At 39.6% G+C, this 13,045-nt stretch overlaps 1 protein-coding gene across 7 annotated transcripts in view; it reads left to right on the forward strand.

The window, feature by feature from the left end:
- The window catches only part of zmat4a (zinc finger, matrin-type 4a), a 93,246-nt gene that overhangs the window by 46,990 nt on the left and 33,211 nt on the right, over window positions 1-13,045 (forward strand). The gene's annotated exons all lie outside the window — the stretch shown is intronic.

Raw genomic sequence — 13,045 nt, forward strand, 5'->3', positions numbered from 1 at the left:
CTACCTATACCCAAACACCCTTGGTCCCACATCTCCATCGACTTCATCACTGGCTTACCCCCATCTAAAGGTATGACCACCATTTTCCACTTAGCTGGGTCAGTTTTTTCTTTGGGAACAATTGAAAAATCATTCCCCACTACTGTCCTCTCACACCTAAGATCATCTTGTACCGTCGTGTCTCTCAAACCAGTGACATTGCTTTGACTGGCAACAGAACAAACTTCCCCAGCCAGGTCAGTTTGTTCAAAGACGGTACACTCATTCTTGGTACTATCTTGTAAAGTCTCACCTGAGTCAAAGTCTGTGGTTCCACAGAAATCCATCGCTTGTTTGAAGCAAACCTCCCCATCTGGGTTAGTTTGTTCTTTGGGAACAGATGAAAATTTGTTCCCAGAGCTACTTTCATTCAAATCCTTTCCAGGAAAGTAGCGGTCAAACACTTTCTTCATTCCTGTGGTCACCGCATATCCAAGCCCAAAGCTGAGTGGGAGAAAGAAGGGGACTAGTGCCTTGGAAACACTAAACATCCTTAAGAATCACAAAGTCAAGTCTCGACGAACCGTCTGGATCCTAAATGCTTCAGTGTATTGAGATTCTAGTATTCAAAGCCTTAGAACTTCTTTGATCTATTGTGATTAACACAAGGTCATCTATGACCTCATCAACGAGCTCACTGTAGTTCTGTGGCAGGGTACTGCTTCTGACCGTTGCTATGGAAACGATCACATCAGTTCTGCATGACTCAAACTACACACAAACTAATGACTAAATATTTAAAAAAAAAAATTCTAAAAATAAATTTTTAGATCTGTGTATATGTGTATGTGTATATATATATATATATATATATATATATATATATATACATATACTTTTGATATTTTATGTTTTACTGTCTGATTATTACTTTTAGAGGTATTTTTTTAAAAGCCCATCTAGTTACAAGTGCTGCGAATTAGCTTTTGCTATTGCACTGTGACGTAAACATGGGACTGCCATTTTCTTTCAGTTTGTCTATGTCGCTGTATGTCTGTCCCTACCAAATAAACTAATTTAATTAAATTTGCTATCTTATACTATATAGTACTATTGTGGCAGGAAGCCAGAGTGCCAAGGAGATGTTTAAAATGTACAATACAAGTGTGGAAGAATCTTCTTGCAGCAATGACACGTTCAGTGGAGCAACTTTACAAGGGGGTCATTTCATTTCAGTGCTTTAATTTCCAGCAGTAGGTTAGGTCCTACACGACTTAGAGCAACCTGATTCCTGTTGCCACAGGCAGATTGAGATGAAAAATAACTCAATTAAAAAGTTCACCATCTCATTTGGATTTGGCAGAAAAGTTTTGACCAAACCAGTGTGAGCCTTGCACGTTGGTTCTCTCCTTGTTTTTGTTTTTTTGTGTCTGTGTTTTTTTAAGTGTCACAGTAAATCATTGTTGGGTCTATGGGCTGACCTTAGGCCCTTGGTAAAAGGGCACATTGTCATGATGGAAGAGAGCTACACTTAAACTACACAGATGTGATGCGACCAGGCTGTGCTTAAAAGGTGGCACAATCTAAAAATATACTCAGCAGCTCTGCCTCCAGACACTGGGAGTGTGTCTGACCTGGCACAGCCTTACATATGGACCCATTTGTCTAATGACATCTGACAACTGGACACGCTGCCGGTTATGCTAGTCGCTTTGATAACCTGCTCTCATGTTGAGGGGGGGATGGGTGGGAGTCGGGTAGCATGTTCGTGATTAGAGAAAAGTAGCTGGACGTGTTCTAGTGTAGGGTTCTGGTTCAAAGGCTTTTCTACCAAAGTGATTAGATTTGGCTAGATAGAATAAAAGTTTCGCTCTGTTACCGCTAGAGGTGACCCACAAAGGAAACTTAAACTCGCCAATAAGATCAACAGTATCAAAAATGGAGCTTTTAACTGCAAACCCCAGTTTTGTGGATTTATTTTGACACTTTGGTGTCTGTGTTCACATCCTACTTAATCTTCTGCAGAGTAATGAAGTTCAGACAGATATGGATGGTTGCATAAGAATTGCACTACAACTTTATTTTCCTTGACACTGCAAATAAAAAAAAAGAAAAAAGAAAGCTCTGAGGTTGTACAAGGCAATAAGATTTTGGTTCATAAAAGATTTAGAAATGCTGTTCGGATGTGATTCATAAAGCATACAAGCCCTGAGGGATGATAATTGCAGTTGTAGATTAGATTGCCAATTAAATTAAGGGTTTAATTTATTGCAGGAAATCAATATGTTGTTGACAGCTTTGCCAATTCAGTTGTCAGATACTAGACAGAGCAGTTATGTTGCTTACAGCTTGTTTGATAGTTTGTCACACTGCCATAGACATGTATTAGAGATTACTTAGATTTTTTCCTTTAGTTTTTTTTATATCTTACACTTTAATGCTTCAAATAACACTGGGTCACAAAAAAAATTGGGGGGAATTTGTCTGTGCTTTTTTCAACTGAATTCGGACTATTTTCCACCACTGAATCCAAAAATGAGATCCATTTTTCTCAATCAGGTCAGGTTTTATTCTAATTTGATTCAGAGAAATTTGATCTTCTGACTAAATCAATTAAATTTTTGTGACATTATCAGTTCATAGTTTTGTCTGGTAAAGAGTTATTTACCTCCTTTCAGCTTCACTTCCCCTCTCCGCCCCCCAGAAGAAGAAAAAAAAAATCCAGGATTGACAGTGCTTTCTAAATCTCGGCGGAATACACACGTAAACACACATCGGTGTGTGAGTGACTGAAAGCTCTCTGGACTACATAAATCTCTATACAGCCATAAAAAAGCTTGATTCATGCTGGGACGTTTATTGAACTCAATTATTCAAAGGTACACGAGTGTTACTAAAAAGATGTACAGCATGCCGCATTAACTCAACTTTTAACTTGTCGAATATAAATAGCGTGCTTGTTGCATTTTTTTGGCACAGTTCAGCTAGCAGCAGTAAATCCCATATGCATATTCATGTGTGCAGACTTGTGTAGTTGATCTGGTGGTTCTGGTGTTTGCCTGCCAGTTTATTCAGCTGCCAGTTCTGATTAAATCAGGCCGTCAGCGTCACTGCAGGATCCTGACGGAGCTATCGCACTCGAGATGGCACAGTTGTCTGCCCTGGCTCCGCTGAACAAGAAGTGATTGTGGTCCTGCGCTTCATTGCCTCTATCCCACCTTGAGCAATATCCAGCAGATTGCACTCACACACACACGCGCGCGAGCACGCACGGCATATTTCATATAACACATTAAATCAAAGGCATGACCAAAACGCATTTTTAAAAAAACCCCAAAAAAATCAAAGACCTGTCTAGATTTAAGTTCTCTTTCGTCCAGACGGCCGAAGCATCATTCTTCTTTTCCAGGACCAGATCTGTGAAATAATAAATCCAGCAATAAGGATATGATTTTGACACAAGCCATGACGTCGCATATAGTACTCAGAATTCAACAGTATTCACAGTAGGAGAAATAAATTCAGCAAAATATGATGAAAACTTAATTTTGTCTTCAAAATGTTCAAGCATAAGGATTTCTATTTAATTACAATATAATTAAAGGATAAGAAATGAGCTACAGATGGCCAGCCAAAGAAAACACTGCATACAGATGCAACACACGTCTATAATTCTGGTACAGATTGTTATTTGCACATTTGTGCTGTTTGTTTACATAATTTAAACAGCCGAAGAGAATTGTAGACAATGTATAGCTTATTGTCTCCCATGGTTCATTTCGTCACAGTCGACAAATGTTTTCTTTTTAAATAATTCTTACAGTCATGAGTTAAAATTTTAATGCTGCAGTTTGCAGCTTTTAAAAAACAAGGACTTTACATCTTTCTTTAAACCGTCGCTGTGACCTGATATTTTGTGTGACACACGTGATCTGTAAATAACTCCAGGTTCTTGTGGTTCTACAAACACCCGCAGAAACACGCCACTTGATCAGAAACAACCAATCAGGGCCAGGCGGAGGGTCTTAGCGCTGTTAATCACTCTCGTATTGCCATGAATGCTAAGGCTAGTTAGCATGGCCACCAATGACGGCAGATAAACAGTTTTCCCGGAACGGTACGTTATTCCTCCGATATGGCCACACTGAAGAGCACATACACGAGACTGATTGACAGCTCTAAGCCCTTTCTCGTGCCTCTGAAAAAGCAAGACACCTCCTCTGTCCTGCTGGTTTTGTATTAAATATGTTTCCTCTGTTGGAACGAACTAAAAAATAGACTTAGGAAAGTGGAATACGGTCTCACCTTCATAACTTCACGTTTCAGCTCCTGTCACTTTGAAACATAATCCTCACTCTTCCATTTGTCTTCCCTAAGTGCTTCCACCTTTCATTGCACAGCGGTTTTATGTGAATTGTTGCTCTTACTATCTATAAAAGGTCCGTGATTTGGCTAAAGCCTCTCTCTGAGAGCAGAGGTCAGCACAAAGAAGGACCCCAGGCGTGTATATCTGAGGGCAGTGGAGCACTTCATAGTGAAAAGTGTTGCCATATGCAGCTGGAAACTGGAAGTGTGTTTTATTACACAGCGTAAATGTTGAATAATTGAAAATTATAGAAACGTACACTCCCTGAGAGCCGCAGTGCAGTTTTCTCAGAAAGAAAAAAATTGATACTGGAATTAGTTCATTTAGAAATATCAAAGCAGCTTGGAAAATGGGTCATCAGTAGGTGGCTTACCAAGAACTGCCTCTTGAACAAGACAAGAATGTAACATCATCCTTTGACTCTGAAACATTATTTATGGAGGGTTACATTTATGCTATGTTGCTTGAAAAACTGTTTGCATAGTTCCACATTTTGTCACGTTTGGCTTACCAACGAGGTAAGCCAACATCATAGGTCAGAACTGTGAACAGTGAAGTGGTACTACTGGGGTTTGCAACAAAGGACATCTGTGTCTTTGACACTAACTCATGAAGTCTGAGATACACTTGGCCTTTTCAGTCAGTGCCATTTGCCAGAACACTTTTATGATAGAGATCCTTAACCTCAAAGAGCTTTTATCCTGGTTATATACAGTACTGACCAAAAGTTTGGACACACCTTCTAATTGAGTTCAATTAGAAGGTGTGTCCAAACTTTTGGTCTAATCTTTTGGTACAGACCAAAAGTTTGGATACACTGTTGTGTCCAAACATTTGGTGTGTACTGTAAATATAAAGTTAATAGTAAACACATGTATGTATTTTGTGTCATAGTTTGAGAACTCTATCTCCAAAAATCAAGGAGTTCGATATGCTGAAGCAAAACAGATTTACAGGGATCCCCGGTCTCCTCTATTCCTGCCCCATTAACTGCATATATACTATTAAATGAAATGATTTCACTTCAGTGATGAATTAACTTTGGCCTCATAACTTCCTCCTGACCTGCTTGTGCAGAATCTTGAATCAGGGCTTTGATGTTGAATCATGAGTGCCACCTTGGCCAAAGTTTTAAATCCAGGAAACATTTCCAGGAAACTGCATGTATATGATGATGAATCTCAAGAGATTTTTCTGCATAAATAAAGAATTATTAATAATAATAAAAGACTCTCTGGACGAGGGGTTACCTGATCCTCACTTAAACGGGAGGAAATCCTGCAGATTGCCCTTCTTCTGCTCCACTGGTTCTCCTGGCCATAACTCTGCAATGCGCTGACAGCCCATGGACGGGGAGATGGACTTAGTCCAGGTCAGAGAGGATGATGAAGTACAAAATACCTGGAGGAGAGAGAAGCGTCACAGTATTCTGGGATTGAACAATATTAACAGTAGTTCATGATCACTGTTTTTCACTGAAAGCAGTGATGAACAAAGAGGGCATATGGACACATTGGAGAAATATATCCATCCCTCCTTACATGAGGAGAAGGGCTGGTGTTAAATGTGATTGGCTGGTGTCAGTGGGCTGCTGATCTACTGATTTTGAGTAAATAAAATGTTAGGATTGTTGGTCCCAAACCTGTCGACCTACTGGGAAAATGCCCGGTATGCCTGATGGCCAGTCCGCCCAGGAGCAGACCAGCAGTGATGATCAGTTAGACTTCACGTGTTTTATTGTTTGTTTGCTTTGGTGTCTTGAAAGCATCCAGAGGTCTGAGTCTCAATAAGGTCCAGGCTACTTGTATAGTTTTGAAGATATAAAAAAATCTTTAGCATAAAGTTGGTTGCAAATAGTAAAAAAATGTAAAAAAGAAAGAAAATTGGCAAAGCAGCCACTGTCAAAAGGCTGACAAAATACAAGCCATCCATCATGCTTAAGCTAAAGAGAAAAATGTCATTCATTCGTGGCCTGGCATGTTTCTATTAAAATTTAAAAACGTACATTAGCATTTTCCCACAGCTTTTTGAACGATTGCACATTAATCCATAGCAACCAACCAGGATGTATTCCCTCCTGCTGTTGGTTTAGCCTGCAGGTTTAATATGAAGGTCACTTTACTGTGTGCGCTGCAGCAGCTGTAGGGTATAGTGTCTGCTTAGTGTTGCCTGCATGCTTCGCTTGGCAGGAAAACACCGGATTGTCCACAGCTATGTTGGGAGCCAGTCTATTTTTTATTTATTTATTTTTTTAATCTTGTCCTGTCCTATTTCTTCTCTGTGCACCTCGGGGGACATGCGCACGAATAGCTGGAGCTTCCCGGCCTCCTGATTTAGCCCAGACATTTATCCTGTGCCGAGCCAGGTTGGGCCAGGCCAGACTCTGACTGGCCGTCACCCGGGGGATCGGTGCGGCGCTCGGATTAGCTACGAGGACTAAAACGCTGGAATCTCCCAGCGCTGGGGAAGGAGGGAGAGTGTGGGTTTACCACCATTTGTGAACCGGTGGCAAAAATAAACGACACCAGCCCGATGCAGTGAGACGTCACACGCCGCGTCTTTACTATGACGCGAACACGAGAGAGGCGAGGGACACGAGGTCTCACTTCCGCCCAGAAGAGAATGTGCTGCACAGCGCTGACAGAAACGAGAACCTACTGCCTGCAAATCAAAAAGATTATTTTATTATGTCTCATGTGAAGAGAAACAAGCCCAACTCCTCTCAGGCTCCCCTCCACCTTCTCCCTTCCTGAACTTGACCTGCTCAACAGCTGCACAGAATCGATGCAAACCAAATCGCGGCAACATTAAACCCTGGGCAGGGTATTCTCCAACAGTGTTTGTTTTGAACAGAAAGGCGTGAGTTGACTCAGAGCTGCTCTGACAGGAAAAGGCAAAATTGCAAAATTTAGTATCTATTCCACTTCAACCAATGTTGAATCCAAACAGAAATCTGAAAGCTTCATGCTGCGTGTTAAAAATGGCTTTATTAAACATCAGGTCTTTGGCAGGAAAATCAGTTTTAATTCCAGATTTGTGAACTAATAGAGAATTCTATTTTTAAAATTGAGAAGGTTGTTGACACCACTGCTCCTGTTACTACAAAAGTAATCTCTGGGAAACGTAAACCACCTTGGAGAAGTTTTGAGTTGGTTAGAAAAGGGTTGAAAAGAGTCCCGGAGAGCAGAATGTCGGTGGCGTAAAACTAAACTACAAACTCATTTAGATATCTACGAAGACAAAATCAAAATTTAGAATTTTGAACTGAGAAACGCAAGAGAGAGTTTTTTTCAAATGTCATTTCTACCTCTATCAACAACTCTCATGCTCTGTCCTCAGTTAACAGAAGAAGGTGGATTTGTCAATCTGTCAACAATCGTGAATTTTTCTCCTCTGAGGCCTGTGACAAATTTGCCACCTTTTTTATAAACAAAAGGGTGAAAATAAGGGAGACAGTAAACTCCTCTGGATCTGCTGTTAGGAAACAACTAACGATGTTTTCCCCTAAACAGAACTTACCTATGATGACCCACTTTAACCTGATCACTCAAAAAAATTTGATTTACACTTTACGTCATATGAAATCATCCACCTGTTCCTTTCACATCATACCTACGAGTTTATCCTTAAAGGTCTCAGATGTTTTTGCTTCTGATCTTTTACAATTAATAATTAATAAGTCACTCTCCTCTGGAGCCTTCCCTCAGGCTTTAAAGACTGCGGTAGTTAAAGCACTTCTCAAAAAGCATAATCTAGACTCATCCATTCTTAGCAATTATCGACCAATATCCAACTTACCTTTTTTGTCTAAAATATTAGAAAAAATTGTAATGTTTTCTAGCCCTGAACAACTGTTTTGATGTCCATCAATTAGGCTTTGTCAACATCATAGTACTGCAGTCGACACACTCGATAATGATATTTTATTATCCCGATTAGAAAACTGGGTTGGCATCTCCGGTATAGCACTCAGCTGGCTTAAATCTTACCTGTCCAACAAAACCTTTTGTGTGTCCATAGGCAATTTTAAATCCAAACTGAATGAAATTACATATGGAGTTCCCCAAGGTTCCATCCTGGTGCCGCTTCTTTTCAATATCTATACGCTTCCATTAATTCAAATCATACGAAATAATAAGATAGAATGCCAGAGTTATGCCGACGGCACACAGCATTAGTCTTTCACCAGGAGATTACAGTCAGGTTCAAATACTCACTAAACGTATTGAGCAGATTAATGTCTGGATGGGCCAAAATTTTCTCCAACTAAATAAGAATAAAACTGAAATATTAGTGTTTGGACCAAAAGAGCATAGATTAAAAATAATCATCCACCTTCAGTCCGTTAGTTTAAAATGCTCTGATGAAGCCAAGAATCTGGTGGTGATCACTGATCCTGATCTGAACTTTAATAACCACATCAAATCTATCATAAAAACATCATACTACCATCTAAAAAATATTGCTAAAATTAGACAACTCATGTCCCCACAACATTCTGAAAGATTAGTTCTTGTCTTTATTTTTAGTAGACTCCATTACTGCAACGCTATTTTTACTGGATGATCAAGAAAAGCAATAAGATCGCTCCAGCTTCTCCAGAATGCTGCTGCAAGAGTCCTAACTAGAACTAAAAGAGATCAGCATATCAGTCCAGTTCTAAGATTCCTGCACTGGCTGCCTGTTGCTGAAAGAATAGAATTTAAAATCCCCTTAATGGTTTACAAAGCACTTGATAACAGAAACCCAGACTACATTTCTGATCTTCTTCAACCATATCTACCACTCAGACCTTTAAGATCATCAGAATCAAACCTACTAACTATTCTGAGTCAGAACTAAACTTGGTGAAGCAGCTTTTAGTTTTTATGCTCCAACACTCTGTAATAAACTTCCTGCTCATTGTAAGACTGCCCCCACCTTGAGTTTATTTAAAACAAAGTTAAAAACCTTCTTATTTGACGTTGCCTATTCTTAATTTAAAAAAAAAAAATCTATTCATTCATTATATTCAAAATTTCAATGTTAATTTTGTTTATTTTTAATCTGCTTGGGTTGTTTTCTTTTTCTATTTTTTTTATTGTACAAGCACTTTGAATTGTCTTTGGCTGAAAGGTGCTATATAAATAAAGTTGCCTTGTCTTGCCTGTCTCCATTAGTTACATATTCTATGAAGTGTGGCAGAGACCTATATTGTACCTCTGCAAAATTCTGTTACTTCTCATTGTTGAGCAGAGATTTCGCTACAAACGGCAGCCGAGGCAGAGCGTTGTGTTTGGTTTTGTGATGACTCATGAGGTTCTGGGGAAACAAATGGAGAAGCAAGATCTTTCTTTTTTTTTTCCTTCTGCTCAAAAGTCCAATGCCGCTAAGACTCTGTCTGCCTGTGATGCTGCGACTGGCAGGCTGGGAACACACACCTACACCACTCCATTAATTACATTCCTCTGCAATTAGCGCCTCGTTTATACAGCTTTAATTAAGCATGAAATTATGGAACCCGCCTGTTTGAGGTTAGCATTTCATCTCCTGTTGCGAATGCTACTGTGAAATCCTTCATACAAAATGGAGTTCTGCGCCTGATGCATCCCTGGTGGCTGAAGAGACGGAGGCTCCAGAGAGTTCCTACATGAGAATTAGTAAAGGACAAGATCAAGGGCAGGAGGAGGGGTTCTCTGTGTGTGTGTGGGCGTGGGTGTGTGTGTGTGTATCAGAATGACTCGCAGCACAGAAGAGCTTCTCTGTTATCACACTCTGTGGGGGGAATAGCTGCAGTTTTCTCACTGTGGACTTTGGAGTTGTTTGCAGTGTTGCAGCTCACAACACGCGGCGTTTCAGTAGAACATTGAGAGTGAAAGTTCAGGAAAAGAGTCGAACTTTAGCTACAGGATAGTTGATTTACCCTCTGATAGATTCTTTATGCTTTGAATCATGATGGAAAGACTTTTCCATGACTGATACTGGAAAACCGATTTAAAGTGTCGCTTGTTCCACAGCAATTCAGAAGGAGAGACGTAACCAGGAGCTGCTAATCAAATAACCGTCTCATTAGTTCACTGGTCCAGAGCACACAGGGTTGTATTAGCACAATGTCAAGAAGGAACAATGACAGTTTCTTCAAAGGAAAATTGTGGAGAGATTCTCTCCACATTCACATGGTTGGTGCAAATATAGATTTACTCTCTTCTTGCATGGCAGTGAGCGGCGCTACATATGCAACAAGTCGCGCTTTTAGCATGAGAATGACTTCCATTAACTGCCAGATTTCAAGGCGGAGATACTTTGCAGAAGAAGTGTGAAAGCTCTCATTGGCTGTAATAGATGCGTAATCATTCTTTTGATTGATTGGTTGAGGAAACCTCCCACTAATGGAGGAAAATCCACTCACCATTACAGGAAAATAGTTTCACCAGTGGCTATGCTAACTAACCTTAGCATTCATGACAGACTAAGCTAATTGGGGAAAAACTGTATGGTAGTGGAGAGCAAAGGGGGGAAGTGGCGTGCAAATGTGAGTGATAGCGCTAAGCCCCGCCTTCTGTCTCTGATTGGTTGTTCCTAGTTAGCACTGGGAGAAGGTTCTCTTTTTCTACCTTTATCTGTCTCTTATACTATCATGACATAGTGACAGTTTCAACAAACCAAATATGTTTTTGTAACAATTATGTTCGGCTGCTTTAAGTCTGGTAGTGTTGGACTTTCTTAACATTTCTGCTCTGTGGGATTAAAAAAAAAAATCTAAATTTGAAATAATGTTAGGTTTTCTTTATTGAATCACCTAAATATCAGCTTATTTCTCCAGTTCATCTACCAGCTGGATGTTTGCTCTCTTCAGTTCAGAACCTCCCACACAGTGAATCTAGATTCCTCTGAGGGGAAGCTTTTGTGTTTGAACCAAACACTTCTCTTCCATCACATAAAACTGCTCCACTATGAAGTGTCAGCTACCTTCTTTTTTTTAAGAAAAAAGGAGACGTAAAGTTATTTCACCTGCCTCTCTAAGCGAGTGCATCATTACCTAAATCATTAATTAGCATAATTACCCTCCAACTGGAGTGTGATGCAAAATAGATGCTTTCACATCGCATAAAATTAAACGTTGATCAATGGGTCACATGACCTTCAGCCGCTGTTACAGACTGTGTGGAAAGCTCAGACTTTGTCTGCTGCCAGAACAACCTCAAAATGTTACCTGGGTTCACCTGATTACACATGAGAGCTTTCATCGGAGCAGAGGAGTTAAAATGATTCATGTCTCGATCCGTGTTTTTGTTTGTTTGTTTTGTTTTGTTTTTCGAAGCAAACACAACCCAGTTACCATTATAAATGATTCAAAAAAAATGTTTTGAAGACTTTATGGAAATTTCAGGGAATGGAAGTAACCACTACAAGCTCCGGCTTCCTGTTTTGATGTTGATTTAATCATCAGTGAAGCTTCGTGTGCGAGACGAGACACAAAATGCTGCTCCATCCATGCATGAAGAAATTTATTTTTAAAAACCGACAAGGGAGGAACATGACAAGTAACAACTGCGATAAAAAAAAAGTCTTAAACACAAAAATATATAATTGAGCTTTTCTCTGAAAAATGACAGTGGTGTCCCTTTTGGTGTACTAGGAACTTTAGCTCTGTTTTTCTGCTCAACAATCTGTTTTTTGATCTCTGCTTATTTATACATGCAGTTACTTCACAGTGATGTTTATGGGGATGCACTGATCCACATTTTTTACTTGGATACAAATATCTGATTAGTATCAGGCAATACCAATCCAATACAGAAAAATAGTCCTGATTTTCTTTTTTTAAATGGTTCTTCTTTATTAAAACTCAGACACAATTGTACTAAAATATGAATGCATTTGATAACTTTGCACCAGTACAGCAGACCTAAATACATCAATAGTTTCACAAACTTGGTCAAGCAGGTCAAAACAACACAACTGTAATCTGTTCGATTAGTGCAATTAGGAGTAAAACCGCCGATGTGAAAGAAATGATAAAGAAACTGAAACTGGAAGAAACAACATGTTGACCACTTTGGCTAAACATGTAGAAATAAACTACAAAGAAATGGTTCAAAAAGTGCAATTAGGAATTCAAAATAAAATGTAAAATGAATATCAAAGCAAGATGTCACTCAGACACAAATCATAGAATTTGACTGAATAGATCTGCCGTTACGGGTTAGACACATTGGAACTGATACCTGATCCTAGAATAAAAAAAAATACATATTGGGACCATTACAGATATTAATATGGGATGGGTGCATCTCTACTGAACGGAAAATATAATCAGTTTTTGAGTCATCTCAAAAACTGACAGAAAATATCAGATTAAACAGTAAATTTCTCCCCCCTGAACAGCCTGGTGAGTGATGACCAATCCCTTCATTTTCGCTTTTTGTGTCTCTGAAGAACAGAGAGGAAAAAGTTCCACGGTATCGACTAATACCGAGAACACAAGAGTCCTTCTTCCGGCCGGGGGAAGGTGATGGAGTGCTGCTGAAAGTAATTGAGTACTGCTGAAATCCCAGATTGGATCCTTTGAGAGAAGAGAGGAAAGACTGAAGTGTTTAACGGCTCTGCGGAGTCGGTGCCAGCTGGCAGCATTTGCATTCTGGCTCTTTTCCAGCATTCTTAATGGAAATGGGAAACAAAAATGAAAAACAAAAAAAAAGTCTGTTCACATTTGCCTTT

The sequence above is a fragment of the Gambusia affinis genome, linkage group LG03, assembly GCF_019740435.1.
Source record: "Gambusia affinis linkage group LG03, SWU_Gaff_1.0, whole genome shotgun sequence".
In the NCBI taxonomy this organism is placed as follows: domain Eukaryota; kingdom Metazoa; phylum Chordata; class Actinopteri; order Cyprinodontiformes; family Poeciliidae; genus Gambusia; species Gambusia affinis.